The following is a 26,357-nucleotide window of genomic DNA, read 5'->3' as shown; positions in this document are numbered from 1 at the left end:
GTAAAAAAGAAACAAACAAAAAAAAAAAAAACAAAGATTGGGAACCACGTAGTGTTTCACTGCTAAAGATGTAAAGCAGTAATGGCTTTTTGGCATGTGTCCAGCAGGTAGCTGCTGTAGTTACAGCAGTGTACACTCTTCAACTTGTTTAAAGTGGCATGGCGGCTGTTCAATTTGAAAATAGGAACGGGACTGTGTCCATGATGTCTTGTGACAAGAAACTTCAAAGCACTGTAAAGTTTTCTTTGGATTTTTATCTGTAGTTTCTAAATGTCTTTTTTTTTTATTTATTTTTATTTTTTTTTGTTCTTCCTATCAGTACAGTTTCTTTGAAAAACATCCACTTTTCCTGTTAGACCTTATTACTGTGAGAACAGCCTCTCCTACAATGTGCTTTGGTCCTTAAAAAAAAAAAAAAAAAGCTTTCCTTAAACATCATCATATTGCCTCTGGCTGGCATTGCTTTGCTGATGTTGCTTCCTTCACCAATACTTGGGTATGACCCCAGCTAGAGCTAGTTTTGGAATGAGACAAAGGTTTTCTTAACCATTAGGCATGAAATTAAAAAAAAAAAAAATCCCTTTTCTGCTTACACAAAAGGGCATGACAAGCCAAAGAAAATATTAACAGGTAATTTGTCTCAAGATTAGCTCACAAGTACTCCTTTACATGGTACAGCTTCATGGAGCTCTCATAAGAGCCTATGCACTAATTTTTACTGTGTATCTATGCAGAAGACAAAGACTCTTGATAGACAACAGCAAAATTGTTCATATCACATTAACTGATCTCCTTTGATTAACAAAGTAGGTCTCTTTGCGAAGGGAAAGCTTGTAATATATAGCTTTGAAAATTTTGTGGTTGGGCTAGATTAACTGAGATTTCTGAGTTTCCTGTCTAATAGGAGCACGGAGGCACAGCTGGAGCCTTTATTTTTTGTTGGTTTGGATCCAACTTTATTCCCACAGGGAGGCTGGATAATGGTTTTGATCTACTGCCTCAGACCAAAGCTTCATTTCAGAATTCATTGTAGCTTACAAAAGGGCAAGGTTAATTGAAATGACTTGACTGGTACACCACACGCTCAAGGTTTTCACCATATCAGTTCAATTAAATGTTCGTTTCCACATAAAACAAAAACCCAAACAAAAAAGGCTCTCTTCTAAATTTCAGAGCCATATTGTTTAACTGCTTTTTCCAACCAGCTTTCAGAACTAGTCAATAGGTTGTAAAACATTAGTATCACAGAATCACAGAATTGTCTAGGTTGGAAGAGACCTCAAGATCATCGAGTCCAACCTCTGACCTAACACTAACAAGTCCTCCACTAAACCATATCTCTAAGTTCAACATCTAAATGTCTTTTAAAGACCTCCAGGGATGGTGACTCCACCACTTCCCTGGGCAGCCCATTCCAATGCCTCACAACCCTCTCAGTAAAGAAGTTCTTCCTAGTACCCAACCTAAAACACCCCTGGCACAATTTTAGCCCATTCCCCCTTGTCCTGTCACCAGACACATGGGAGAATACACCAACCCCCACCTTGCTACAGCCTCCTTTAAGGTACTTATAAAGAGCGATAAGGTCACCCCTGAGCCTCCTTTTCTCGAGGAGGCCCTCTGCCCGACAGCAACAGGGCTGGGGCTCCACCCCCATTTGGGGTGTCTCACCCCAGTACCTCTCCTTGAGGCCCTGCAGGGAGTTGCTCCACAAGTCTATCTCCCGCCCACTCTCCTTGATCTCCCTCAACCTCTTGACCTCCTCCTTGAGTTCTGCCACAAGGCGGACCAGGTCGTCCACCTGCTTGCACCTCACGCCCACAGTCTCTCTGCTCCTCGCAGATGGTAGCAACAGGCTCAGGCACTCCCTGCACCCAGAGACCTGAACTGCCGCAAATGTTTGAGCAAGCAGTTGTTCTGGGTGTGTACAGACTTCCTAGAGAGAGCACTGTGCCCGGTGGAGACCACTGCAGCTGAGCTAGAGGTAGACTGCCGTTAGAGGACGTGTTCGTATGGGTGGGGGGAATGCTCTGCCCTGCCTGCACTAACTGCCGCGCCTCTCCCTTCTGACGCGCCACGCCCTGTTTGCCCATCCTGCTCACTGCGCTCGTGGTCACTGGCGCTCCCTAGGGGCAGCTTTTGAACGGCCAGGGGTGGGGGGTGCTGCTGGCTCCGCCTATGCCTCCTTCTTACCTCGTTCACCTGCCTCGCAAGGGCTGCAGGGCCCTGGCGGCTCCCTCGAGTGGGCTTGGTGCTGGAAAAATTAGCCCTGCCTGTCCGATTCCCCGCTCCACTGCAGAACGCGTCTGCAGAACGGCTGGATAGCAGGGCCCAAAGAGTTGTGGTAAATGGAGCCAAGTCCAGTTGGAGGACAGTCACTAGTGGCGTCCCCCAGGGCTCGGTGCTGGGGCCGGTCCTCTTTAACATCTTCATCAATGATCTGGACGAGGGCATTGAGTGCACCCTCAGTAAGTTTGCAGATGACACCAAGCTAGGTGCGTGTGTCGATCTGCTCGAGGGTAGGAAGGCTCTGCAGGAGGATCTGGATAGGCTGCACCTATGGGCTGAGGTCAACTGCATGAAGTTCAACAAGGCCAAGTGCCGGGTCCTGCACCTGGGGCGCAATAACCCCAAGCAGAGCTACAGGCTGGGAGAGGAATGGTTGGAGAGCTGCCAGGCAGAGAAGGACCTGGGAGTGATGGTGGACAGTCGTCTGAATATGAGCCAGCAGTGTGCTCAGGTGGCCAAGAAGGCCAACGGCATCCTGGCTTGTATCAGAAACAGTGTGACCAGCAGGGCTAGGGAGGTGATCGTCCCCCTGTACTCGGCTCTGGTGAGGCCGCACCTCGAGTACTGTGTTCAGTTTTGGGCCCCTCGCTACAAGAAGGACATCGAGGTGCTTGAGCAGGTCCAGAGAAGGGCGACGAAGCTGGTGAGGGGCCTGGAGAGCAAGTCCTATGAGGAGCGGCTGAAGGAGCTGGGCTTGTTCAGCCTAGAGAAGAGGAGGCTCAGGGGTGACCTTATTGCTCTGTATAAGTACATTAAGGGAGGCTGTAGCGAGGTGGGGGTTGGCCTGTTCTCCCATGTGCCTGGTGACAGGACGAGGGGGAATGGGCTAAAGTTACGCCAGGGGAGTTTTAGGTTAGATGTTAGGAAGAATTTCTTTACTGAAAGGGTTGTTAGGCACTGGAACGGGCTGCCCAGGGAGGTGGTGGAGTCACCATCCCTGGAAGTCTTTAAAAGACGTTTAGATGTAGAACTTAGGGATATGGTTTAGTGGGTACTGTTAGTGTTAGGTTAGAGGTTGGACTCGATGATCTTGAGGTCTCTTCCAACCTAGAGATTCTGTGATTCTGTGATTCTGTGCCCCGGAGCCGATCGCCTCGGCAAGTGGCCGACTTACCTGATTTACCAACTTACTTGTCAGTACCTGACTTACAGAAACAAAATGAGGTAATATTTCTGAGTATCAGGATTTCATGTGTACAGCCAGGACTAGAATTTGACTTACACCAAACTTTTCAAATCTTTAGCAGATCATGGATGTAAACGAAATAATCAAGTATGGTTCCGTAGTGATTTTGAAGAAAGGAATGGATAACATTGGTGAAAATTTATGTGGAGGTTAAAACAAAATGTGTTTCCACATAAAAGAAAAAAAAAAAAAAAAAGTAAGACTTCAAGACACAGGTTCATCTATATTTTAGTGAATTTCCTCTGAGACATGTTTCCATCTCTCTTATTTTCTCTCTTCTGAGAGAGAACTGAAGTGTTGTCTACTACCCTTAGCCAAGGGAGCTAAGAGAAAGGAGGCCTATCTCACATTTGGGTAAAATCTTTTCCTTTTGTGGGTGACTCACCTAAACCTCAAACATTGCCAGCTGAAATCCTCCAACTGATGGACGTATAAAGATGTGGTGAGCAGACTATTTTTATATGACAGCCAGACCTTAGATGAAGGCCACCATATGGGGCGACTTCATTAACTCTTGTGAAAGAAGCAGGGAATTGCCTGATTTACTGTACATACCAAACCTGTGACTCAACTCAAATGAAATTGTTTAATCACTGTATGATTTTAAAGGTAATCTGTCAAATTCAAAACTGTGAGGTGCTAATTAAACATAAATAGTAGAAAAGACACAGATGCAGTAAGAAACTTGCTCCAAAGTATGCCAGATACTGAGATCTGTAAAATATTTAAATTATATATAAGAAAAAAAAAAAAAAAAAAAAAAAAAAAAAAAAAAAAAAAAAGGAGAGATTTATTTTTCTCAATGTCCCAAAGCAAAACACAGATTCTATGAGAGGAAAAGTTGATGGCAATGCTGAGGGAAAAATGTCTAATTTATATCATAATCCCTCAATGATTTCTGATGTCTGCAGAGTAGTCAGACAAGTAAATTACTATTGAGATTCATGATCAAGTGCAGATAAACTCATTTGTCTTTGTGTTACTATTTTAGATCCATAGGCCTCCTTGCACAAATGGACTTATCCTGAAGAACAGAATTAAAGTCCTGTATGAGGTTACCAGGAACACAGGAATCTAAAGTTGGTAAAATAATTTTCCTAAAACAACCAACAGATGCTGATGAAGACAGCTGGGCTCTCTGAGTCTCACTCAATGTGAAACTTTATTGTTTACCTCTACCCTGATCCACCTTGGTTAGAGCTTTGTGGTTAGAGGCTGAAGAACTCTCCTTACAAAACACATGGAGCAATGTACAAAATACTTGATGCAGTTCACTCTTACTGCATCTGTACCCTTGTTCTGAAAATGAACACTAACCATGAAACACACCAAGGCCAACAAACAAGGTATTGAGAACAAAGACAAGCATGACAGCAGCTTTTGAATAACATTCATCAGAGCCAGCAGCTGGTAGACCACTGAGAAATGTTTGTGAGAGTCATCTGTTTCCAGCTGCTGACTGCTGTTGTCTTGCTGCTTTGGGAGACAGCATTTTCTAGTTCCCACATGCACAGAGAGAGAAAAATGTGATGTGCCAAACCACTCTGAGAAGACTGTTCAATTGAGCTAATATATTTGAATGGTATGGAGAATATTCTCTTTCCTTCCTGTTGATGCTGCCCCTCTTTCAGTGAACAGGCTTTGGCCTTCCAGTCAGCCCCTCTACATCACCCATGCACACAAATGTGATTCAGATCATGCTTAAGACATGCCAACATTTCTGTTTTGTCAGATTAGCTAGAGAACACGATATGGAACTCAGGCCGTCTGTGTGCTTTTGTCTCAGCTTGGCTCTGGGTGTGCCTGACCAGATGGTCCCTGATACAGTTTAAATCCTCTGAGTGCAAAGTTAGCCTGAACAAATCCATTTGACATTCCTACCCTTGAACAGTGCTTTGTGTTCTGTGACCATGTTGTGTGTGACCCAAACTTACTCATATAATCAAAGACTGATAAGAAATTAATTAGGTCCCAGAGAAAGTACATCCATATATGCTGTTAGTATAGAAGTTAGGATACTTACTTCAGAGGGCAAAGAAGGCAAGGGAAGATGTAAGCACTATGACCTAGTCCAGTATTAATCCGCAAAATGTTTGTAGAAGCAATATTCATAGGTCTTTCTTTCCTGCACAGAAGGATGAGAAAATAATAAAAGTTTGTGTAATATCTATCCTTAAAAGGGAAAAAAATCAGTTTGATGTTATTTGTTGGCAAATGAATTGTCTATACACAGCTTTATTTAGTTATTTATTTTTATGATGCAGTCTACAAAGCATGTAGGTTTGAAAGAAGTTTATTAATATGCAGTCTGTTTGGGGGCTATGTTACTTTGAGGATAAAGATTCTGCAGTTTGTGTGTGTGAAGCCCTCTGGTTTCACTACTGCTTTGTAACTAATTCTAAAGCTATTCAGACAGCAGGACTACCTTAAGGTAAGAAAAAAAATTAAAATAAAAATAAAAAATAAAACAAATAAAGCACAAAACAAAACAAAAAATACACCAAAGTAATAGTGTCTTGAGATCAGGAAACATAGTCTTATATGTCATTTTACTATTCTCTTAAAGGTGACAGCCATGAGTAGTGAGAAGTTCTGAAGAATACAAAGACAGCAAAATGGTCTAGATATTGGTGTTAAGCACGTGTAAAAACCTGGAAAGCAACATTTGCATGATCTTTTGCTTTATTGCAAACAAAAAGACTAGAATTATGTTAGAAACCAATGGCGGAGTTGAAACAGGTTTGACACAATACTGAATAAAGAAATCTGAAAAATGAAACAGGATTGAAAGAAACCTCATAAACGGCCAGGATTTTCAGATATTTAATAGATGAGACAAGCAGGCAGTTATTTTATCTGGATGAGTGTCCTGACACATGTAATTGTGGGACCATCAGCTACTAGAAACTCATGGTGGGTGAATGGCAGAAAATATATTCTATGTTGGAGAACACTGAAAAGAAATGGAAGATGAAGAGGTAACAAAGAAAAAGGAGACATTTACTGCCATAAGAAAGCAGGAAGAACTATGGAATGAAGATATGAGAGACTGGACCTGAGAAAAGAAAAAAAAAAAGTACGTTTGGTTTTTATTGAACATAAGTCACAAGAGTTGCTCATGAATGACAAAAGCATAAAAAATTACATTTCTGTCATGATAGTCTCAAATGGGACTATTAAGAGACAACATGGAAAATGGAACTTATTTATTCAAATCTGTGTACAAACAAAGCTATATTTGGAAATTTGCTTTACCTCCCTGGCTTGGATATAACTGTGATTATAAACTACTATTAGAAGTTTTACAATTATGGAATGCACAAATTTCACAGAAATTAAAGAATTAAAAATACCAGTAATGGTAGGATGGTTTTGATGGAAATAATAAATATCCTCACCAGTTACACAACTAGGAAGAAATAAGGCTATTTGTTGTAAAGTAGAGAAAATATTACAGAAACTGCAAGTACAAAGAAATTTTGGACAGTAAGCTGAGTTTAAATAAAAAGAAAAAGAGAAGTAATTAAAAAATAAGAAACAGGAACAACTAAATATATAAGTAATTAATATTCAATATTTAAATATCTAAATAACATTCAATATATAAAATAATTTAACAGTTTACCATTCACTATTGAAAGAAACTAAGTTTTGATGGACTGTGAGAACTAGTTAAAGGAATCAACTAAAACATAAAAATCAAGGACCTGTATAGGAAAAGTCAGAGTTTGTACACCAAAGACTTAAAAAAACCAAACAAATGAACAAAAACAAACAAACAAACAAACAAAACATTTTATTTGAAATTGTATCTAAATCAGATGAAAACTTTTATGGATAATAGTTCCTGAAAGAACTGCCTTAGAAGATAATGCAGAAAAGAATTTAGGTATAAGAAAGGATCTAATTAAATTAAGTAAAAAAAAAAAAATCTTATTTTTAAAGAAAGAATGCCACTTTTATTACAAATACAGGATCAATGAAAAAAAATGCAAAAGTTAAATTGAACTAGCCCTTTGTAAGGAACTTAAAAAAAAGAACAAATGTTTCTGTAACCAGAATCACAGAATCACAGAATTGTCTAGGTTGGAAGAGACCTCAAGATCATCGAGTCCAACCTCTGACCTAACACTAACAAGCCCTCCACTAAATCATATCACTAAGTTCAACATCTAAACGTCTTTTAAAGACTTCCAGGGATGGTGACTCCACCACTTCCCTGGGCAGCCTGTTCCAGTGTCTAACAACCCTTTCGGTAAAGAAGGTCTTCCTAACATCCAACCTAACACTCCCCTGGTGCAACTTAAGCCCATTCCCCCTCGTTCTGTCACCAGGCACGTGGGAGAACAGACCAAGCCCCACCTCACTACAGCCTCCTTTAAGGTACTTATAAAGAGCGATAAGGTCACCTCTGAACCTCCTTTTCTTGAGGCTGAACAAACCCAGCTCCCTCAGCCTCTCCTTGTAAGACTTGTTCTCCAGACCCCTCACCAGCTTTGTCGCCCTTCTCTGGACTCACTTGAGCACCTCAATGTCCTTATTGTAGTGAGGGGCCCAAAACTGAACACAGTACTCGAGGTGCAGCCTCACCAGAGCCGAGTACAGGCGGACAATCACTTTCCCTAGCCCAGCTGGCCACACTGTTTCTAATACAAGCCAGGATGCTGTCGGCCTTCTTGGCCACCTGAGCACACTGCTGGCTCATACTCAGCTGACTGTGGATCAGGACTTTGAATCAGGACTTTTGAAATCTATGAATCAGGACTGTGTACTAAATCCTTCAACAGATCTAGTTTGCAGTTTTGAGAATGTTTACCTTTACAGGTAAACTTGTATCAGTTCCTTAAGAATTAGTCTGTCTCTGATTTTGACTGCATTCTCATTGGTATTTTAAATAAAAATATATGATTTGCTTCACCAAATCTGTTTTTTATTTTGCAGTAATATGAAACAAATCTCAAAGATGTACTTGCAGGCTTGTTAAAACTGTTGGACTGATTGGTAAAATGATAACAAAATGCAACACAAACTTAGCAAAAAAGTTCTGGGAAGTGCATTAGTTTTTCTGTAAAATATTTCCAGAGTCTATAACCAAAATGTTTTAGTCTCTGCCAAGAAAAACTTGAAGGGGAGGGATTTTCTCCAAGTCAGGAAAGGATGGTTCAGACTAGGAAGACCATGGCATCACAGTGGAATAAGCAGATGAGATGAAAAATGCATAAAGTTCCAGTCCAGAAAAACACTTAAGCATGGGCACCATCTTTGACAACAGTTCACTAGTCACCTACTTCAGTTATGAGTTGATTACTAGAACTTTTTTCCCCCAGGAAAATAATCTGCATTTTTTTTCCAGAAGTAGACTGAAGACAAAAGCACAGATAAATGAAAAAGGGACCCTTCCTTACTGCTGAGCCTGAACCACACATGCTCTAATATTCTTTATGGTAACATTTTAAACCTTAACACTTTTTCATATAATCCATTCTTGTTAATAACACACAAAAGTGTATCAATGGCTATACTCATTATTAAAAATCTTATATTGCGAAAGGAGATTATTTATTTTATTTTATTTTATTTTGTAAAAAAAGAAGAAATCATATAATGTCAGGGCAGTTTTTATGGCAGTAAATAAAAAGAGTGGCTACCAAATGTGACACTAGTTTCAGCAGATACAGTAGGAGAAATCAAAACAAGTTTAAATTAAATCTCAAAGAATTCTTTCAACTGAAAATAAATGGATGATGAACACAGAGGAGTCCACAATGAATAAAATAACAAATACTGAAAAACTGCTGACAGCAGAGCTGAACTGCTAAGGTGACAAATGCTCAGGAAGCAATATAGTATAAACAAAAGCATGTTTTAAGTATCCAAGTGAACCCACACGTCAAGAACAACACCATGTCATTTCACCCTCTGGCTGCCTGTGCCTAGTATCATCTTAGTGTTGGTAAACCTGCTGATTACATTTAAGTCCCAAAGACATTAAGACCACAAAGCAATCTGAACTAAAGATTGCTGAACTGAATTAAGCAATCTGAACTAAGAAATTGGTATTTTATTTTATTATTTTATTTTATTTTATTTTATTTTATTTTATTTTATTTTATTTTATTTTATTTATTGCTTAAATAGAACATGGTTTGAATTCAGAGGACATTTTAAACATGTACCAGTCAAGAGCTGAGTCTGGTAATACAATTGTGGGACCAACATGAATGACATTCCTTAAACTGATGTCTTTTAGAGGTGTCTCAAACTGGGAAGAAAAAAAAAAAAAAAAAAAAAAAGAGAGAGAGATACTCTGTGTCTTTCATACATCTTGAAATTCTGTGTACTGAGAATTTTGTAAAAAATGTGTCAGGCTTAAACAGGAGTGTTTAATTTTTTCCCCAGTTAATATGAGTTATCCTCTTATTAACCCAAACTGTATATATTTTGTCCAGTGAGTGTTTAAGAGAATGGTGTTGTAGCAATTATGGTCTATTGACAAAAGCAATACAAGTTTTGGAGAAATGGAGAAAATACGTATTATGAGGCCAACTAACATAGACAAAACAAGTTAAATATGTTAAGCACAAAAACTTTTCCTGAGGTCTTGATATGAGTCTTTTGGGTACCCACATTCCTGAGGTTGAGTTCTGGAAAGGAAGAGTGAGATGATATAATGCCAATATAATGTCAGTGATGCCAGTATAAATCATTATAACATCTTGTTCATAATTACTACCCTGCAGAAGCAGATTTTGAAATATTAGAAAAAGTAACAAAGCAAGGAAAAATAAACAAGAAGCACTGGCAATACCATGACTAAATAAAAAGTCTAGAATAGAAGTTAATCAAAGGCAGTGATTACTGATGTACACTGCTAATACACTCATGAGTTATTTTCCATTTTTTTTTCTCTTTGCTAGCAAATACTAGTCAGTTCTGTTTTAGGGCTGCTTTATTTTGGAAAAGCATATCATACTCCTCTAATATTAAAGAATCTTTATACAAAGTGAAATATTAATCATTCTTTTGCCATACAGAAGTATTTACAGACATATCATTTCACTTTGATCAAATGCAACTGTATAAAGCACCTCCAAAAAAAAAGACACAATTATCTAACTGTAGATGAATAGATTTTTCATTTTTTTTCATCTGAGATATGTCCATCTTGTTGCTTAGACAATGAAGCATGTACTCTGGGAGTACAACACACATACTACTTTTACACTGTAAGTAAATGTTTGCTAAATTCCAGCTAGGTTTCCCTGCAGACAATCTTGAAAGAAAGGAAAGCAAATGTATGGCTACTACTGCAGTCATCACCTAGTCAACTTAATCTTTTGAAGCAGATATCCTTCCTGTCCTATTATGTTTGCCTGTCAGCTGAGCAGGCCTTATCTTATCAAAAGAGAAAAAGAAGAGCCTGCAGAGTTTCTAAACCAAAATATTTTCTTCTGAGTGTTTGACGATGAACATTTGTATTTATATTCCTGAGCCCAAAAAAGCTTCCAAACTGCCATATCTGGGTGCATACCCTGTTAGTACCATGTATTCATAGGAAGGCAAGATATCGGAACATCAGCCATCTTTCTGCTCCATATTCCCTCCCCTCCCCTCCCCTCCCCTTCCCCTCCCCTCCCATTCCTTTCCTTTTTCTTTCCTTTTTCCTTCCCTTCCTCTTTCCTTCCCATTTCATTATTACTTAAAAAAAAGGATGCCTTGGTATATGATTTTGCAGAGATCCCTGACATGTCCTGACAGATGTCTGAACTGGGAGACCAAGAATATGCTTTTCACTGCAGCAAATCCCAGCAGGTAAGTCTAGACAGCATGTTCTTTTTTCAGTTGGACATTTTATTACAAAGCAGGAGAAATTTGATCACTCTAGCAGTTCTACTTCATTTCCAAGCCCTCATTCCCACTGGAAATCAATCTGGAGAGAAAGTGAAAGGATTCAAGTGCCACATATTTCGTTGCATTTTCCTGAAAGGAGAGTCATCTAAAAGAGCTATTCTGCCAAGTTAATTATTTCTCAGATGATATCTGAAAGTAAGCTGTCTGGGCATGTCATGCTCACCCAGAATTTTACAGTATGGCCTTACCGATTTACAATTAATTAGCACACTACTTCAAAACCTGAAGCCTCTATGTCATCTTCTTGCTGTCCCAGGTTCAGGTTCTCAGTAGAATTATTGAATAACATATCTTAATTCCCATATAGATGTGGGACATATTTTCTGAAGGTTATGGTCTTCTGGTACTTTATGTCTCTGTTTTACTTAGATTTTCATTTGATTTTTTTTTACATGGTGATTTCTTAACCAGCAACGTACTCGATGTTGATTTGAATATAAGGTTTTATGAATATTCATAAAAAGCAAGTAATTTAAGAAGCACATTCCTGTGGCATCATGGGTTCATCTTGATTTCCCATGCGTATTTTTTTCCTTTCCATATAATCTAGTTCAGCATTTTCAAAATTTGCAATACTTTACAAGCAGGTCAAGTCATTATTGAATTTAACTTGAGGTTTATCTGGGCACACTGAGGAGGCCCAGCCTGTTTTGAAAGATGCTAAACATCTGTACATGTGGCAACTTAATTTTAGGTTCTTGTTCCCCAAGTTGGAGTCTGGAATCCTGACAGGATGTGGGGGCACCACTGAGAATTTAGATCACAGAATTTTCTTGCAGGGGGTCATATTAACAAATGTGATGTTTTTGCTCCCTTTAGTCACATCATGTTGGGTGAAAAGGAGCCAATTTATGTCAGGGTGTAAAACAGAATACACCTCTTTGGCGTTGGACTTGATGATCGTCGTGGGTTCCTTCCAACTTGGCTTATTCTATGACTCTTTGATCCCAGAATTGTGTTCTTCTAAACATCATAGTCTTCACCAAATGCTTCAATGAAATAGTTGGAAAATGTTTGTAATATTGGCAGATATTGTTTCCTTTACTTCAGTTTTGAAACAACTTAGCCATTTTCGGTACAACCTTGTAAGAATTACAAAGAAACAAAATAAAAACACACATACTGAGTCTAAAGCAAAGGGCAAGTTTCAACCCAAACAATTAGTTTAACAATGTACTAAACATATATAAACTGACGCTTTCAATGGAAAATGTTAGGCAATCTAAGTTTAGACATTACTTCTTGGTATGCCTATAGTATAGCACCTCTATGCAAAAAAATAAAAGTAAAAATAAAGTGCTACAGTTACTGGATTACTTATTTGACACTTTCATACACAAACTCTTTCAGACTCCTCACACAGCTAATGTAGAAATAAGATTCAGTCTGAGATTTGTTCTAATCTGATGAACACATGTAAATAAAATAATCAGACACTGGCAAGTACAGGTCACTTAGGTATTTCACTTTTGAAGTACTGTGAAAAAATATCTTGAAAACTAAAGATCTTTAGTTCAGCTTTACTGAAACAATTCAGTGTTTTCTGGTGCTATTCTCATTCACATTGTACTCTTGTCTCTCTTTTCTTGTATTTTTTTTCCTACAGTTTCAATGCTTGGTTTCAACCTACAATTCTTTAAAAAAAAAAAAAATTAAGAAAGAAAGAAAGAAAGAAAGAAAGAAACTTAAAAAAAAAAAAAAAAAAGTGAGCTACTGTCCTGTGATTTGAAAATAAATGGGTACCAAACATAATGACTGTTTTATGTTTCCTGTACTAAAAACTAGGGAGACAGTTTCAACTATTTAATTATCATGTTAAAAAGAAACCTAATAAATAAATAAATAAGAAAACTTTCTACCTTGTATCTAAAAGTCCTTAGGTTTCTGAATCATCTTAATTTTTCTTCATGGAAGATTTGTGGTCATGGTTTGAGTGTGGCGTGTTTATACATCAGCTGAGATCACAGGCCAAAATCTTTCCTTATTTTCAGCTGAAGTCAACAGGATTACACCAACATAAAACAAACTAGTACTTACTCACTTGTCCCTATTCTTTATCAGCCTGTTACAACAGCAATAATTCTTTTGATGACTTCTGCATGTCTTGTCTGTTGTAGCATGTAATCTTGCTTGTTATCTTCCTCAGCATGTCTTGCAGATTATTGCAAATGCAGAGCAAAAAGTTAAATAGGAAATGCTGTATAAATATTCACCATCAGCCAAGGGTGCTTGCATTTAACAGACAGTGTTTCTCTCTTGCTGTGCTAGATACAGTTTTTGCCAGTCTTGAAAAATTTTTTTGAGGAACTTTGCATTTTTAAGAGAAACATAGCAAGACCCAGAATACAATCAACTATAAACGTCATCAATACCTTTTAAAAAATACAGTGTGATCCTCACCAGGTCATTTGTTTTATTACTAATCCAAGGACAATCAAGCTGGGTTTTTTAAAATCTCTTTTCTCTATGTAGACTGTAAATCTCATTCATGTAACACCAGCAGTGTTGCTGCCAACATCTTCTCTGAATGCTGGCAGAATATAAGATAGAAGACTTCCAGGGCTGACAGTTTTCCTGAGATGATCAAAGCAGTGCAAAATTTGCTGTTTTCACTGCAGTATCTGCAGCTGGGCCATAAGTTTCCAAAACAAGTCAAGGTGGCTGAAAGGAATGAAGAGCGTCTATTCAAAGATAAGCTAGAAGATACTCCTTTGCTAGGGAAGGCAGTAACTGAGCCCGAGTGAGGTGAAATATCAAGATACTTCCAAAATAATCAAAAACAGTCTCTCAACTAGCCTGAAGCAGGTGTGGTTTTTTCACTTGTCAGAGCTCTGGCTGATCTTCCTGAAATCTGAGATTTCTTTCTTCAGGACTCCTCTATACTTTGTGCCTTCCAGTCAAGTGTATTATTTTTTTTTTTCATCCTTCTCAGGTCAAATAAATTTATTCAAACTTTCTTTGGATATCTGCAGTGTATCTCTACAATTCATCCTCCTAATTTATCCACATAAGAATGGTAGAGTGTACATAAAAAATATGTAAGTACATGTATATATATGCATGTATATACAGAAAGAATGCACAAATACAAAAACAAAGTACACACACACACATATATCTAAAGAAAGAGAGCAGATCAGGCAAACACTTATACAGATAATGAGATCTGGGCCTTTAAAGAAGTATAAATGTAGAATGGTGCCCTGAATTTATAATTAAATTGATGTAATGGAATAATCCTAATGTTTCTATTAGAACATTTTTTTCCTGGGTAAAGAATGAAAGCAGGATATCATACATGCTGAATGTCATGACATCAGATTACTTTTGGAGTGAGTCAATTTTTTGTTACTTCTCTCCCCCATTCCCATTCCTTCTCCCCCCCTTTCTCCATTCAACTGTATCAGCTGAAATGTTTGAAGATGTATCAACTTCAAGGTTTATCAACTTCAATTAAATTATTTCTACTGAAACATAGTAAGGTTGGCAAAACCCAGAATGTTGTCAATACATCTCAGTATGAAAAGTTACTCAGCTACATTTTGCTCTCAGAGATGGTCTGACATCTCTAATTACTGTTAATTTTTTGCTTTCCTCTCTTTAGTGGAAACCCATACTGTGTCAGAAAGTATAATTCTAATACCCATTACTTGAATTTAACTTCTATGATATGTCATCAAACATGAAGAAATCTCTTTGCAGGAAAGGCTCAAACCAATCTTTGCTAAGCAAGTCTCCCATGATTGAGTTATTTTTCCTTCCTATATTTTTGTATGTAGTTACACATATGTTATATATGTATGTATTGTCTTGTTTTACATGAGGTTAATCAGAAATTCAGAGAGGAGAAAAAAAAAAAAAAGTAGTCTTCTGGTCCTCTTAACAAATATTAAGTCTTTCAAAGCCTCTCAGTATCTCTGTTTGTGATTATATAAAAAAAGCTTTTTTTTTTTTTTTTTTTTCTTCCTTCAAATGAGCTGGGAATCTTCCTTAGCTTCACTGACATACTGTATGAATCAACAGGACTATTTTTACTCTAATAGTAGTTCTTTTCTAAAAGTTGAACTGGATAAACTGAAAACAGCTAAATGTTGCCCAACAACTTAAGAATGGAACTGAATGTTGTTATAACAGGATACATTTTGTTTTAAAGGCTTGAAACCACATAGCCTAAATACACACAAAATGAAGTCTGAAATACTGGAAAAGATCACAACAAAGAAAATCAAAAGTTAGTCCTGAAAATCTTTTATTGCGGATGAATTTGATGCTGTAGGGCCATATATCCAGAGTCCCACCTCATGTTTCCTCTCCGTTTAACTCTTTGCAACCCTTTAACCCTTTCTATCAGCACAGCAAGAGACAATTTATGTGAGTCAAAACACAATGATTAAGGAAACAGCATGACATACAGTGTAAGTTCACAAGGCCAAACAGACTTGTTCTTAGTATCTCTTACAGTACTTCCTAGGTACTCAAGATGTTCATTAGTGAGGAGAAAAGGATTTATTTTTTTTCGAGGCACTTTTCAGTACTTTTAGATTGTTTTCTGTTATTAAACACAGTTGTTTCTGTTATTAAACACAGTTGGGTGCTCAGTGTATTTCAGTGACTAGGGTATACATTCATTCTTTTTCCTTTTTTCTGCAAGTTTATGAGAAACACTGTGTATTTATGAGAAACGGTCTAATTGAAGGCAAGTCTTCAAGTCATCCACAATACAGGGAAAAATCTGCATGATTTCCTCTCGCTTTTGAAAACTTAATTATTGTGTTCAAAGAGTTCCTTGTTAAAAGTCTAGAGAATACAGAATCAAAACTTATTTTGGAGAAAAAAAAAAAAGTGAAAACTATTGTAAAACATAATTTACCTGTTATCTTTCTTACCAACTCTGCCATTTATGAAGATAAACCAGAATGATCATTAGACTGTACAGCTTTCATGCTATTAAGAGGAATGAATACATGGTGCTTTGCACCAAGAGGTACTGGTTCATTATGATCCCAATGAGAAAGACACTCTGTCTTTTTTTAGACAGGAAATAGCTTAAAATGGCATTTACTGCACTATAAGGAAATGGTAGTATAGATAACCTCATATCCTTTCATATGCTGGAAACTCTGCATTGTGCAGTGCCTCTAATCAGGGCACAGCATGCTATGCAGTGCCCATCCCAGGTATGGTTGCCCCATTTTGGCCATTAGAGCTACTTTTAAAAAGAATACAATCTTTCATCAATTTTACTGTCAAACATCTGCACAGGAACCTTTGCTGTACTGTTATATAAAGGCAAGACCACACTGGTAGTATAATCACCAAGACAAGTGGGAGTTGCCTGTTGGCTCCAGCTGGATTAACTGGCCAAGTTCATCCTGTGTCCAAAGGACACATGCATCAAAGCATAGGCCTGAAAGCCACACTATGCATGGACAGGGTGCCTGCGCTCAGGCTAACAGTGATATGGACCATCAGCTCATCTGTGTATGGTGGTCTTCAGGTCAAGATCGCTACCTATGACTATAAATACACACTTACATATGCTGCATGAAAACATTTGCTAGACTATACAAAAGAAAATGTTGAAAAACTTTGATACAATACTAAAACCTCATTATATGAGGTTTAATGATTTTTTTTTCAGTTACTCACAGGGCAAGTTCTGATGAAACATCAGGGTAAGAATAATATTTCATGGCTGTTGGAAGAGGTTCTGCTATCAGACTTCATTCTATATCATGTATTTTCTTTCTTGCATGTGCACATTTCATTAGTTACCATTCCTAGATGAGCTGGTTCAGCTCCACTTACCAGACAGAAACTTTTGAAATCATAAATGTTTTCATTTTTTCTCTTCCTCTTTATTTTTACTTTTTCAATTTTTCAGGATTAGTTCTTTACCAAAACAATTAAAATGTTTTGAATTACATGGAACTGACTTGGAGAAAGCCCATATTAACAAAAGAAGTGGTGTAAAGGATCTAGGAGAGCAGAATTATTATTATTTTTTTTTTTTTGGTGGTAATAGCAACCTAATAAACCATGTCACCTCACCTTACCTGACTGCCTTGTAAGCAATCCTTTTGCTCCACTCCCCAAACACATTACAGATGTGAGAACTAGAGATGATTAGAAATAGGTATTATTTCAATGTTGCAGGTTACAAAGTTGCAGGTTACTTAAAATGTGTTATGTTAATATGCCTGTTGCAGTTTTTTTAGTAATTACGTACACACATCTTCCATTAAAACTGTAATAACAGTAAAGTAATATTGTCACTACAACTGCCTAGTGAGACTTTTCTTCAGATTTCAAACAAGTTACTAGTAGGATTTTTAAAAATACCTGAACATGCTAATGACCTGTTGCTCACAATATGACAAAACTTCATCAAGGTGTTTGTTTAAAAAAAAAAAAAAAAAACAAAAAAAAACAACAGTATTAAATGTGAACCTCAATTTTATATAAGAAAAGTACCCTTATAACAAATATCTATGACCCACTTGTTTTTTCTTTGCTTTCATAATACTCAGACTTTCAATTTCCTTAGCAGTTCCCAGGCTCATTTCATCTAAACAAAATGAAGCACTTAAGAAACTTCTTTTTGTATACAATTAGGGATCCAAGTACTTTCATGTTGATTTCAGGAGTTTGTTTTACTTGCCTGCTCTATAGTAGTTGCATGTATTTGTCATCCTCATTATCAGGTCTTGTTCCCCAGGTTAGTAATTAAAGGTTAGTGAAAATGTTGCTCACTTTGTCTATTATCATAATTTTTCAGAGCTGCACAAAGCAGTTCTTAATAAAACAATATAGTGACTCATCACCTTTAACATTTGTGGTAGAACCAAGAAAAGAAAAAAGAAAAAAAAAAAGCTTTAACTCAGAGCTTTGATTTATAAATACCCCTGGGAGCAAAGTTAACTGTGAAGCTGGTGCATGTGTTATTAATTCAGGGGTTAGGGAATATGCCGGTGATGACAGGTGTGCTTTGAGTGACACAAAGTACAACAGAAGGCAACTACATGTGACAGCACCACTTATTCTTTTAATTTTGTAATCTAACTATCCATCTCATGTCATCCTACTCCCACACCTGTGTCAAGACTCACAGTGTTGGCTCCGTCTCTGGTCCCCAGCAGCTGAGAGACATCACATATTTATACCTCTATCTCACTTGGTGATCTGACACACCAGGCATTGCTAACACATAAATGTTTTGTTATTATGACCAGCTGTGCCTAACAAATAGGATCATGGAGTTGGGATGAAACTGTAGTACGGTACTCCTACCAACGTATATTTCCCTTTATGGAGGACCTACACTCAAAGAGGTGCTTAGCAGGTGGTACACAGCTGCAGTCCAATGTCGTAACATCTTCCCCATCACATTATGCCAGGTGTCAGATGTAGCACTCTCACCATTTGAAAAGTGACAATGGGTCTTGCCTATGTCCTCAGTTACACCCCCCTCCCTCTCTCTATTGCACTCTCTGGCTCTCCATTACATCACCTTTGAAACCTAACATGAGACCAACAAAAGAGGTGGGGATGGCACTTCAGCCATGTAAGACTATTCTAATACAGTTGTTTATCAAAGTTACTAACATTCATGCTAACTAATACTTCAGTGTTAGTGTTACTGCACTGAATCAGCAAGAAAAGGCTTGCAGAGAAGAACAGTATCTTTTGTTAGGAAAATGGGAGCAGTTGAAAAATGACACAAACCTTTAGGACACACAAACCAATCTTCAACTTTATACATCAAGATATGGCAACAAACAAGCCATGATTTTTACCACAAATTATATCCTTGGTAATACTCCATGATCTACTTAAAGCGTGCAATGTCTCCTGTTGTATTGTTTATCTTTTCCAGGGAATATTTCTTTGGGGGATTATTAACGGGGTGTTAAATGCTTTCTTCTAGGACTTACACCACATTTCATCACTCAGAGTACACTATGGTCAAGTTGCAAACAATGAAAGAGAGAGAATACTCTGTTACATCACATGACTAACAGTAAAAGTACAAGGCAGATGTGCACAGGTTTTGAGGAAATTTTTTTATTAGTTGGTTATATTGAAATATGGTGAGTGTTCCTTTCTGAATGATTTCTGTGTATTGATAAATAAAAGCCAGGTTGGGATAAATACATACCTAAAGGCCTGCTAGTCCTTTATTTCTGATCTGTGCAACTCTGTGAATGATCTGATGGGAGGTGCCTCTATAAACTGTTATTTGAATAATAAAGTGATCCTGCTCCTATGCTATAACTGCTTCTAGAAATCTCTCTATGAGATCTCCACAATAAAAATGTAGTTAAATTGGACATATCTGTTACGAGCACCTGTCTGCCATTTACCCGATCATTAAGAATTTCTCACAGATTATCATAAAGAGTATATAACAAAGGCTTAGATTAAAATTTGAAAGCCTTTTCCCAATTCATTAAATTAGTATTTACTACAGTCCTTCTGATAGTTAGCATTTTACACTTATATATATATATATATAAAAATAGAAATTTAGATGTTGAAGGAACCCCCAAGATTTCTCAAGTTCCTCTCCTCCTTGAACAAGGATGTTCACTGCCTATGACAGATATCTGACTAAACTGCTTTTAAAAGTCTCCCAGGATGGGAAATTTACAATGCTTTCAAGGAAAATAATAGTGTTTAATCATAAAATACCATGGATTGGAAAGACCCTTAAAGATCATCTAACTCCAACCCACGTGCCATAGACAGGGATGCCACACACTAGATCAGATTGGCAAAGGCCCCATCCAGCTTGGCCTTGAAAAACCTCCAGGGATGGGGCATCCACAGCTTCTCTGGGCAACCTGTTCCAGTGTCTCACTGCCCTTACAGTGAAGAATTTCCTCCTAATGTCTAGTGTAAATCTATCCTCTTTTAGTTAAGACCCCCTTGTCCTGTCATTATCTACCTGAGTAAAGAGTCCTTCTCCGTCCTTTTTATAAGACACTTTGATGTACTGAGAGGCTGCAATGAGGTCTCCCCAGAGCCTTCTCTTCTCCAGTCTGAACATCCCGAGCTCTCTCTTCATGGGAGAGGTTCTCCAGCCCTGGTTGTCTTTGTAGCCATCTTCTGGACTCACTCAAACAAGTCCACATCCTTCTTGTGCCGTGGACGCCAAAGCTGAACAAAGTACTCCAGGTCAGGCCTCATAAGGGCAGAGCAGAAGGGTACAATCAACTCCTTTGACCTGATGGCCACTCCTCTTTAGATGCTGCCCACAATTGAGATGGCCTTCTGGGATGCAAGCAGAAGCTGCAGGCTCATACTGAGTCTTCTGTCTACCAGAACCCCCAAGTCTCTCCACAGGGCTGCTCCTAATGAATTCACAGGATCACAGAATTGCAGAATCGCAGAATCACAGAATTGTAGGGGTTGGAAGGGACCTTGAAAGATCATTGGGTCCAACCTCCCTGCCAAAGCAGGTTCCTTAAAGCAGGCTGCCCAGGTAGGCGTCCAGACAGGCCTTGAATATCTCCAGAGAAGGAGACTCCACAACCTCCCTGGGCAGCCTGTTCCAGTGCTCGGTCACCCTCACCGTGAAGAAGTTCTTTTGCATGTTGGTGTGGAACTTCCTGTGCTCTATTTTGTGGCCATTGCCCCTTGTCCTATCCTCCCAAACCACTGAAAAGAGGTTGGCCAAATCCCTCTGTTTCCCACACCTCAGGTATTTATACACATTGATGAGATCCCCTTTCAGTTTTCTCTTCTCCAGGCTGAACAGACCCAAGTCTCTCAGCCTTTCCTCATAGGAAAGATGCTCCAGGCCCTGTATCATCTTCGTGGCCCTCTGCTGGACTCTTTCCAGGAGATCCCTGTCTTTTTTTGTACTGGGGAGCCCAGAACTGGACACAGTACTCCAGGTGAGGCCTGACCAGGGCAGAGTAGAAGGGGAGGACCACCTCCCTTAACCTACTGGCCAAACTCATTTTAATGCATGCCAGGATCCCATTAGCCCTCTTGGCCACCAGGGCACACTGCTGGCTCATGGTCAACCTGTCGTCCACCAGAACCCCCAGGTCCTTCTCCTCAGAGCTCGTCTCCAGCAGGTCATCTCCCATCCTGTACTGATACATGTGGTTGTTCCTTCCCAGGTGCAGGACTCTACACTTGCTCTTATTAAACCTCATTTGCTTTCTTCGTACCCATCCACACCTAGCCTGTCCAGGTCTTGCTGAATGGCAGCACAGCCTTCTGGCGTGTCAGCCACTCCTCCCGGCTTTGTGTCATCGGCGTACTTGCTGAGGGCAGACACTATTCCCTCATCAAGGTCATCAATGAAGATGTTGAACAAGACAGGACCCAGCCCCAACCCCTGGGGAACACCACTAGTCACAGGTCTCCAGCCAGACTCTGTGCCGCTGATCACCACACTCTGAGCTTGGCCAGACAGTTCTCAACCCACCTTACTGTCCACTCCTTTATCCCACACTTTCTCAGCTTTGCTATCAGGATGTCACGGGAGACAGTATCAAAAGCCTTGCTAGAGTCAAGGTAGATGACATCCACCGCTCTCCCCTCACCTACCCAGCTGGTGATGTCACCATAGAAGGCAATGAGGTTGGTCGAGAATGACTTTACCTTGGTGAATTCATGCTGACTACTCCTCATAACCTTCTTCTCTTACAGTTGCTTGGAGATGGCATCCAGAACAAGCTGTTCCAACACCTTTCCAGGAGCAGAAGTGAGACTGACTGGCCTGTAGTTTCCTGGATCCTCCTTCTTGCCCTTCTTGAAGACCAGAGTGACATTGGCTATCCTTCAATCTTCATCAACAGGCTCCCCTTGACTGGGTGGCCTATAAGAGACCATAACTACAAGATGTCTGGTCCTTAATTTTTACCCACAGTCTCTCAACCCAGTCTTGACTCTTTCTTAGGGGGAACTTTTCACAGTCTATCAGTTTCTTAACATAGAAGGCCACACCCCCCCCCCCTTTCCTTCCCTGCCTGTCTCTCCTGTAAAGCTTGTAGCCCTCTATTCCAATGTTCCAGCTGTGTGATTCATCCCACCTTGTTTCCATGACAGCAATTAGATCATAGTATTCTAATTACATTGTGGCTTCCAACTCCTCCTGCTTCTTTCCTATGCTGTGTCCATTGGTGTAGAGGCACTTCAGCTGGGCTATAGGCCATAACACCTTTATAGAGGAGTCCTTTCTGATTTCTATGGGATGATTCACACGTGTTTCCCTGCTCTTTTTTAAAGTATTGGCATTCAGGAGTTCTTTTGAGTCACTTACAGGTACATCCCTTTCCCCCACTGAATCTAATTTAAAGCCCAGTTAATGAATCCAGCCAGCTTGCTTGCTGGCTGCCCAAAACACTCTTGCTCCACTTGGTCAGGTGTACCCCATCCTGTGTCAGCATGCCTGGTCTCTTAAAAGCACTCCCAAGATCATAAAACATGAAACATTAATCATGGCGCCAGCTACACAGCCAATCATTCAACTGACCTGTGTGCTGCCTCCTCTTTGTGTCCCAGTCTCCAATGGGGAGGACTGAGGAGAATACTACTCATGCTTCTGATCCCTTCAGCATATTTCCAATGGATGTTGTGGTTTTACCGTGCTCAGCAGCTAAACACCACAACCGCTTTCTCACTCCCCCTCCCTAGAGAAGGAGAGGAAGAAGTAAAGAACAACTCACAGGTTGAGATAAGGATAATTTAATTAAAGGAAAAAAATATTAAGGAAAAATTATTATTAGCTAAACAATTTAACTAAAGGGAAAAAAAAAAGAAAAAAGGAAAGGGGAAAATGGAAAAGGGAGGGGGAAAGGGAAAATAAAAAAAGGAAAAGAAAGCTATGTGGAAGTGCAGAAGAAAGAAATTACTCTCTACTTCCCACATATGAGTGATGTTTGACCACGTCCGTGAAGGAGGGCCTCAACGCTTGTAGTCGGTGTTTGGGAGGAAGACCAACGTTTTCACAAGAGCCCACCCCTCCCCTCTTCTTCCTGTTTCCACCTTTTATTGCTGAGTGTGACATCATATGGTATGGAATATCCCTTTGGTTGGTTTAGGTCAGCTGCCCTGGTGATGTTTCTTTTCTCACTTTTTAGCCCACCCCATAGGAGGGTTAGAGAGAGGCCTGATGCTGTGCCATTACTGCTCAGCAGCAGACACAACACTGGTGTGATACCAGTGCTGTTCCAGCTACAAGTGCAGGGCACAGCACTGTATGGACTGCTGCAGGGAAAGTTAACATCACAGCCAGACCCAGTACAGATGTAAAGTCCATTCTGATGTTTCTGAGTCTCCTTGTCACAGCCTCAGTCCTCCCTGTAGGGGACAGAAAAAAGCAGGAGCAGGTGACAGTCGTCTGGCTTGACTAAGCTTGGTCAACAGCCTGTTTGCGAGGTCACAAATACAGTCCCAATGTAGGCAGCAAACATCCATATATCCGTGCCTTTTTTTTTTTTTTGGAACTGGTTCTTAAACAAGTAGCTTGCTAGTCTACCTTTTTGCAGTTGCCCTTTCCTGGGCATTACCATTACCATTGTTACTGTTGACATCTTTTAACTGTCATTACAGTTACAAAGTTTCCTTACTATCTAGTCTATCTAGTCTACAACTTGCTTGCAGTAAGTTAACTCAATTATTCCCCATACTAACCCCAGGGAACCTGAAAAAGAACTGTTTACTGTCTCTTTATAATGACTTCCCACACATTTGATTAACTATGCTTAATACTTTTTTTTTTTTTTTTTTCTTTTTCTTGAAGCTAAACAAATTTGTCCTATTTCAATTTATCCTTTTAGGTTATCTTTCCTAAAACACTTTCTTGGGTTTCTTTCAATTACTTTACATTTGGGCCTGTCTGGGACAAGAATAATTATCTCCATTATCTCCGTTGAGTTGCTTTACAAAACCTTCCTTTCAAAGTGATGTTTTCTTTGAAATAACATTGTACAAACTTGTGCCACTCCTACTCCTTCCTCACAAATTGTTTGCTGTTTGTGCATTTAATTTCTTCCTTCTGAATAAAATTTTTGCATTTGTATTCACTGAATTAATTTTTTTGATCTCCAGTCATTTCACTAAGATAATTTTGAATTGTAATTCTGTCCCCTGTGCTTTAATCTCTTTCAGTTTTATATTATCCACCTATTTTCAGAGTGTCTTCTCCATGCCTGATAGTCATTAATGAAAATGTGGAATGGTACTGATCTCAAAAAGAAACATGAGCTGGATGTAGTTGACATGTTTAACCGATAACCAGTAATCATGACCTCTCTTTAAATCCTTTGAAAACATCTGTTCTCACATTTTATAATAGATCAATGACATTTCTTTAGTTTGGACAGAAGAATGTCCGGACTGTATGACCATGTAAGAAAATTTTGCTTAAGATATATCATACCAATTTCTTCCTGTACTCTAAGATAATTACTTTTTTTGAGGAGGTAATTAGTTTGCTTTTATATGATTTGTTGTGGAAACTTACAGAACAGCTGCTTCCTATCACTGATTTACTCTACAGATGCTCTTTGACTGATTGTTTAGTAATGTATTAAACAAAATACTTCTCCTGATACCAAAGTTCAACTGTTTTGCGTTTTCTTAACTACAGTGTTGGTATTTATTTTTTTTCAGTTCTCTTGTACCTCAGTTGGGCTTCATGAGCTTTTGAAGATAATCACTAAAACATGTAAGTGAAGTGGCTAGCGTTTTAGACATTTTATCAGATCTTGATTACATGAACACCCTGTTTATTTCCCTGTTTTTTGTTTTTTTTTTTTTGTTTTTGTTTTGTTTTTTTTTTTGTTTGTTTTTTTTTTTTTTTCCTTTCTGACCTATGTGCCTATATTCCTACTTTAATTTTTATTAGTCCTAAGTCATGTTAGGGACATGGTCATTTTCAATCTCTTTTTGTGATAGCCAAGCAAAAAACATATATATAAACTCATTTCATTTGTAATCTACACAGCTCTAATGAAACATCTGAAACATCCTGTTAGTCTGCTTCTCCAAAAGATATCAAACAAATCTTTTTTTTCCATTTTCAAAACAAAAAGAAAAGAATGGCAACTTTTTCTTTCTGTGAAAGCTATACAGTAACTCCTTTGATTAATCAAGTAAAAATTGTGAAACCTTCTCAAACCAAGAGCAATCACTCCATTTCCCATGACCTCTGGAAACTGGAAAGGGAACAAGCTTCTAGATAAGGAGAGGAAGAAGTAAAGAACAACTCACAGGTTGAGATAAGGATAATTTAATTAAAGGAAAAAAAATATTAAGGAAAAAATATTATTAACTAAACAATTTAACTAAAGGGAAAAAAAAAAAAAAAGGAAAAGAAAAGGAATGACAGCATATGGAATGACATTCCAGAGTATGGAATGACATCCAGACTCAGGCTTAAGATTACTAAACCTGGACTGACTTGGTCTCCTCCCGAACTTTATTTCTACAAAAGGATTTCAAGGTGGTTATTATGGACAAATTGTATCTCAGCAGAGAAAGACAGGACATACAGCCAAACACTGACGGAATGTGAAATATGTTCATCTGATATTCGTTAAGCCATAGTTATTATTTCTTTTGGAAGATAATTGTATTTTATAGGCCTATCACTGGTAATATGCTTTCATAAAGGAGGTAAAGATAAACATAATGGAAACTGTAACACTTTAAAAAATGTGAAGTGCAATTCTGATGGAATTTTGAAGCTATTAAGTCTTGACTTGAATTAAGAAGTCTTAAACCAAATCTTCAATTTCTTAAGCCTCAAAAACTTCCACTAGCAGCAGGCAAATTCTGGACTGATGAATACCACATTATCAAATACTTCATTTGACCCCAACAGATAAAACATTTGATTTCAGATTCTTTTTTTTTTTTTTTTTTTTTTTTTTCCCCCTGCATAATGGCCGTATCTAGAAGTCATTCAGTATCTAAGAATATTTCTAAATGTGTGTGTTTACTGAAGACT

General features: G+C 38.5%; 1 long non-coding RNA gene across 4 annotated transcripts in view; it reads left to right on the top strand.

Moving 5' to 3' along the window:
* LOC106014648 (uncharacterized) overlaps positions 1-25,877 on the top strand; it is a 64,559-nt gene extending 38,682 nt beyond the window's left edge. For 3 of the 4 annotated variants that reach the window (XR_011805422.1, XR_011805425.1, XR_002398728.4), the window contains 2 exons: positions 11,211-11,287; positions 12,206-12,690. This is a non-coding gene — a long non-coding RNA (uncharacterized lncRNA). Of the gene's footprint in view, positions 1-11,210; positions 11,288-12,205; positions 12,691-22,051; positions 22,107-25,018 lie in introns of those variants that run through there. The other variant, XR_011805420.1, reaches the window with a different exon arrangement.
* The last annotated feature ends 480 nt before the right edge of the window (positions 25,878-26,357 follow it).

The sequence above is a fragment of the Anas platyrhynchos genome, chromosome 1 (assembly GCF_047663525.1).
Source record: "Anas platyrhynchos isolate ZD024472 breed Pekin duck chromosome 1, IASCAAS_PekinDuck_T2T, whole genome shotgun sequence".
In the NCBI taxonomy this organism is placed as follows: domain Eukaryota; kingdom Metazoa; phylum Chordata; class Aves; order Anseriformes; family Anatidae; genus Anas; species Anas platyrhynchos.
The sequence above is the reverse complement of the archived record's forward strand: the minus strand, read 5'-3'. Positions and strand labels throughout refer to the sequence as shown.